Source organism: Neovison vison, chromosome 13 (genome assembly GCF_020171115.1).
Source record: "Neovison vison isolate M4711 chromosome 13, ASM_NN_V1, whole genome shotgun sequence".
NCBI classification, from domain to species: domain Eukaryota; kingdom Metazoa; phylum Chordata; class Mammalia; order Carnivora; family Mustelidae; genus Neogale; species Neogale vison.
The window spans coordinates 81,830,137-81,836,136 of NC_058103.1; the positions used below are offsets into that span (position 1 = coordinate 81,830,137).

At 38.7% G+C, this 6,000-nt stretch overlaps 1 long non-coding RNA gene across 1 annotated transcript in view; it reads left to right on the forward strand.

Annotated features, from left to right (window-relative positions):
* The window catches only part of LOC122893156, a 247,822-nt gene extending 242,711 nt beyond the window's left edge, over window positions 1-5,111 (forward strand). The window contains exons 5-6 of the long non-coding RNA XR_006381590.1: window positions 765-827; window positions 5,044-5,111. This is a non-coding gene — a long non-coding RNA (uncharacterized LOC122893156). The remainder of the gene's footprint in view (window positions 1-764; window positions 828-5,043) is intronic.
* The last annotated feature ends 889 nt before the right edge of the window (window positions 5,112-6,000 follow it).

Genomic DNA, 6,000 nt, shown 5'->3' on the forward strand with positions numbered 1-6,000 from the left:
TAATCTCAGCACTTCAAATTATCACAAGTTTGTACATACATATGGGTTTGAGCCAACATGTCTGCTTGAGATATGAGTGTGGTAGTGACAATACACAGGTTATTTCTTTTGTTTTTGTACATCAAAATCGCTATTCCATCATGAAGATGTTATCTCTAATATCAGTAAGAGAAAAAGTGAAAAAAGACAGCCCCTTTAAGATCATTTAAAAGGCTGCAAAGTACAGAAGATCTAGAAAAGTTATACCACCAAATAACAGAGATGATATGACCCTAAAATTTTTCACAGGAAAATAGGAAGTCACAAAAAGTGGAATAGGAATCAGAATTTCTTCATAACTCTCAACATTAACACTAGATGCCTAAAGGCAATAGATGCAGTAGAACAATGCCTTCAAAATTCAGAGGAAAGGGGCGCCTGGGTGGCTCAGTGGGTTAAGCCGCTGCCTTCGGCTCGGGTCATGATCTCAGGGTCCTGGGATCGAGTCCCATATGGGGCTCTGTGCTCAGCAGGGAGCCTGCTTCCCTCTCTCTCTCTGCCTGCCTCTCCATCTACTTGTGATTTCTCTCTGTCAAATAAATAAATAAAATCTTTAAAAAAAAAATTCAGAGGAAAAAAATATCATTCTACTCTCACACTTGATGGGGTTTGTATAAGCAGAGAAATCCAGATTGAAAAACCATTTTCTTTCTCTTTCTTTTTTTTTTTGAAAAACCATTTTCAAACCTAGAACTAAAATATATCTTTCATATACCTTTTCTCAGATGCTACTGGAGGACGAATTCCATCAAATCAAGGCTATAAATAATGACAACAGAAACAATAAGGTATATGATCCAGGAAATGGGAGCTCAAATGTTGGACAGCAGAGAAAGTACCAGATGAGTACTAAGTTATGCCCAGAGCATAATCAATCCCAACTGGTGCTCCCAGAGAAAGTTATGGAGGAAATAAAGGGAAATGATGGATTTGTATTTTGACACTTAGAAAAATCAGGAGGTACTTGACAGCTCACCTGATAGGTATGTAGAAAACTAAACATTGTACAGAAAAGAATCTTAATTATAGTATATTATGTGACTCAGCAGAGAGAAGTATTTCTGAAGTCCTATTGTAAACACTAGCTTGATTTGGCCAAAAATTATAATAATTATTTTGAGAAAATCATGGGAGTGGGTAAACTGAGGCCAGAGATAGAAGGCTGGACTAAATCACCAACACCTGTAATAAGGTAATAACCCAACTAATACAGAACTAAAAAGAAGTACACATGCTCTATGAAAAGGTAAATTCCAGATAAAACAACTAAGAGTAAAAGTGGTTCTCTCTAGGGAACACTAGTGGAGGAGGACATATGAGGTAGAAGAAAAGAAGATAACTGTTTTTTCTTTCTTCTTAGGATTTTTTTATTTTTGAGAGAGACAGAGAGAGCTGGGGAGGCAGAAAGGACAGAGGAAGAGGGAGAGAATCCCAAGCATATTCCCAGCAAAGCACAGAGCCTGACTAGGGGCTCGACCCCATGACCCAGAGATCATGATCTGAGCCAAAATCATGACTCAGATGCTTAACCAACTGAGCCACCCAGGCACCCCTCATTGTTTTTTCTTATGCCTTTTATTGCTATTTGACTTTTTAACTCCATGAATGCATTCCTTTGATTAATGATTTATTAATTTTAAGACATTCTGATTGAAAGGATTCCCCAGGCACTGAGTAGGATGAACAAAACATGATTCATACCTAGACATACATTGAGAACTTTGTCATCATCAGAATTTCTAAATTATACCAGCTTTCAGAAAGAAATTCCTTTATAATTAATATTTCCACAGATATTTTAGCAAAAACATCTATCCACTTTTGTTTTTGTTTTTGTTTTTGTTGTTATTTTCCATCCATTACATCAAAGTTCTGGGTGAAAATTTTGGACTTACACATTCACACATGAGTAATAGTTTGGCTGTTTATAGACTAAAAAGTCAAGGTCCTCCCATTAGGAGGAGGAAAGAAAAAGTGAATTGGGGGAAATCAAAGGGGGAATGACCCATGAGAGACTGCCGGACTCTGAGAAACAAACTGAGGGTTTTGGAGGGGAGGAAGATGGGGGGTTAGGTGAGGCTGGTGGTCAGTATTAAGGAGGGCATGTATTGCATGGAGCACTGGGTGTGGTGCATAAACAATGAATCTTGGAACACTGAAAAAATTAAATTAAAAAAAAAGTCAAGGTCCTCAGAGGAACCAGATGACATTACTGAGGTACTCTATGAATAGTCTCTTTATTAAACTTTCCCCAAAAAGAGGAAAAACAAGGATGTACAATATTCTTTGGGTATAATAACAGAGGGAGCTATTCCAACTGTAGGGCTGAGGAAGAGGACAGTTATGAGAAACCAGAGAAGTTAGATAATGGAAATTAATAGACTATATTGGAACTTAACACATGGAAAAATCTCCTTCAAAGAGCTACGTTTCAATAATCTAGGACTGTCTACTTCTTTAAGAACCCATTCATATTAATTGGCTTTAAAAGAACATTTACATAATATGATAAATGCCATTCATTATCTATGAGTTGAATCCATAAACCAGAGCACAGAAGACTTAGTTATAATTTATTTTTAAATCAAATGTTGACATTTACAATCTTTTCTATAACTATAATGAACAGATTTTGTAAAAGAGATAAGAGATTGGGTAAATTTAGTAAATTCTTCATCTTTCCCAGCAGACAATAAATCCTATCTAAACACTCATTCTTTTATTCTTTGTCAGCTTTGAAGTTATGATGCAAACCACAGAATTAGTTCTAAGTCATTGCTTCTCAATAGTAGGATTGGAGCTTGGGAAGAAAATTTGAAAGTCCTGTTTTTGTATCCTTCTGTATTGTTTAAGTAGTGAATCAATGTATGCACATGTTAAAACGAGTCAGTGAGATCAGTAAAGATACCATTGCAGTCACCCAGGAAAGAGCTGTAGAAGGCAGAGGCTTACCACAGACCAATCCAGGGCACAGACAGCTTCATCTATGTGGTATCTCCAAACACTCCTAGAATTTTTTTCATTTTTCTCAATATCTTTGTCATCAGTGTCAGAAGCCCCAGGAAATGAGTAGAAGGCATGTAAAATCCTCGATTTATCTTTCTTTAAATCAGAAATTATTAATTTGATAACTTGTTTGAGTTTGAAGTGTTTAGAGTATTTTATGACTCATACTAGTGGGAAACTCAATAACTTGAGCTCAGTTCTTAAAAAACATAAGGTTACATTGTTCTCACATTTGCTATGCACTGTGAAATCCATACCCATTACTCTTAGGGAAGGTGACTAAACACAAGGTAAATTAGTAGAAATGAAGAAAGGAAACAAGTGGACCATGCAAGAGGCCAGGAAGAAAAGATGGGTGACTGACCTTCATAAGGAAACAACATAATATCATGAAGCCCTAGAAAAGTGTAAACCTGGTAAGCACGAACAGCTCTCTTCTTATCACATAATCCCTAACAAGCATATGAAGCCAGCACAGGGAATAGCCTTATCGTTTTAAGGGTATTCAGAAAAGCTTCTTCATATATACCTCATGAATACTGCTGAGAGCCTGAGAAGTAAAAATAGTCTAGATGCATACCATGCATACTGCTATGGAGTGAAGTGTACTGCCCTGAAATGCATATACTGAAGCCCTAAGCCCCAACATGACATGGTGAGGAGACCTTCAGGAAAAGATTTTGTTTAGATCAGGTTATGAAAGTGGGATTCTCATAATGAGACTAGTGCCTTTATTAAGGTGGGGGAGAGGAAGAAGAGGAAGAGGAAGAAGAGGAGTCAACAGAGGATGCTCTGACACACAAGGAACAAGATCATGGCTATCTGCAAGCCAGGAAGAGAGCCTTCAGCAGAACCCAAGTATGCTAATACCTTGATCTTGGACTTCCAGCCTCCAGAATTGTGGGAAAAGAAATCTCTGTTGTTTAAGCAAATCTGCCCATGTATTTTGTTATGGCAGCCCAAGCTGACTAACACAATGATGCAAAATTTGACTACTCCCACTCACACCCAACCGTGGTGGATAGCACTGGATTCTAGTTTTAAAACTATTGTGCTGGCATTGGGAAATAAAATGTGGCCTAAGAATGCTAATGCTTGTCAGCAACTAGATTACTCAGAATGCTTTTTGCTACAAAAACAAAAACACCAGTTAGAATAGCCAAAATCAACAAGACAGGAAACAACAAGTGTTGGAAAGGATGTGGAGAAAGGGGAACCTCTTACACTGTTGGTGGGAATGCATGTTGGTGCAGCCACTTTGGAAAACTGTGGAGATTCTTCAAAAAATTTAAAAATAGAGCTACTCTATGACCCTGCAATTGCACTCCTGGATATTTACCCCAAAGATACAGATGTAGTGAAAAAAAGGGCCATCTGTACCCCAATGTTCATAGCAGCAATGGCCACAGTCACCAAATTGTGGAAAGAGTCAAGATGCCCTTCAATGGACGAACGGATAAAGAAGATATGGTCCGTATAGACAATGGAGTATTATGCCTCCATCAGAAAGGATGAATACCCAACTTTTGAATGGGACTGGAGAAGATTATGCTCAATGAAATAAGAAGAAGAGAGAGTCAATTATCATATGATTCCACTTACATGTGGAGCATAAGGAATAACACAGAGGACATTGGGAGAAGGAGAGAAGTGAATTGGGGGAAATCAGAGGGGGAGACGGACCATGAAATACTGTGGACTCTGAGAAACAAACTGAGGGTTTTGGAAGGGAGGATGGTGCAGGGGATGGGTGAGCCTGGCTGTGGGTAATAAGGAGGGCACATACTACATGGAGCACTGAGTGTGGTGCATAAACAATAAATTTTGGATCACTGAAAAAAAATTATATGTAATTAAGAAAAAAACTTGATTTTTAAAGTACCTCTACTCTGGTTATCTTTCTCACATAATATGTTTGTAGAAGTAGGCTCAACACTGATGCCGGCGGCCCAGAGTCTTTAGTCTTACATTTTTAAAATGTTAATTTTTTTTCCACAGCTTTTCAATTTATGGTAGCTCGGTGACCTCCACGCATCTCATTTGACTTCCAGGCAAAAAGAAAGAAGGAGCAAAACGCCTGTCCCTCCTAAGGCTTTGATGAGGACCAGGCTTCTTTTTCTGAATAAAAAGGACAATGTTCCCCTATAGCTCATTCCCCAAGATTAAGTCATGTTCCCTGCTCTACCCTTCTCATCTGCTGATGTCAATCTGAGGAAATAAATATCCATGAGTAGTTTGGACAAATCATGATCTGTTAGCTAGGGTAAGAGCCTAACCTTCTTGAGTCATATATGGAACACTATCTGCTCCAGGAAAAACTAAGAGTTCTTTAGAGGCAAAAAGATATGGGTAGGGAAGCCATATATCTTCCCACCTACCTTCTCTGCCTTGAATGTAGAATAATGCAAGGGCTGATGGGCAAGTATCTCATGTTCCAGCAATGTAGCTAAATTTCCATGTAGGAGTTTCTGCCATTCAATTTCCTTTTATAATTAAGTGCCCCTAGGGTACCTGAGTGGCTGTGTGGGTTAAGCCTCTGCCTTAGGCTCAGGTCATGATCTCAGGGCCCAAGGACTGAGCCCAGCATCTGGCTCTCTGCTCAGCAGGGAGTCTGCTTCCCTCTCCCCCTCTGCCTGACCCTACCTGCTTATGATCTCTCTCTGTCAAATAAATAAATAAAATCTTTAAAAACATTGAGCCCCCCCCAAATGATTTTCTAATGGTAATTTATCTTGGTATATATTAAAACACAGTGACATTTGAACAGAGTGACAATAGTGTAGATGACACTATTGAAACAGAGTGACATTTGAACAGAGTGACAACAGTGTAGATGACACCTAGCTGAGAATGATATGGGCTCCCAGAGTGAACTGAGAGAGTTGGAGGCAGACAAGTACAGGAGGGAGAGCTGATAGAATCAATAGAGGTGAATGCCAGAGAAACTTCTTCCCT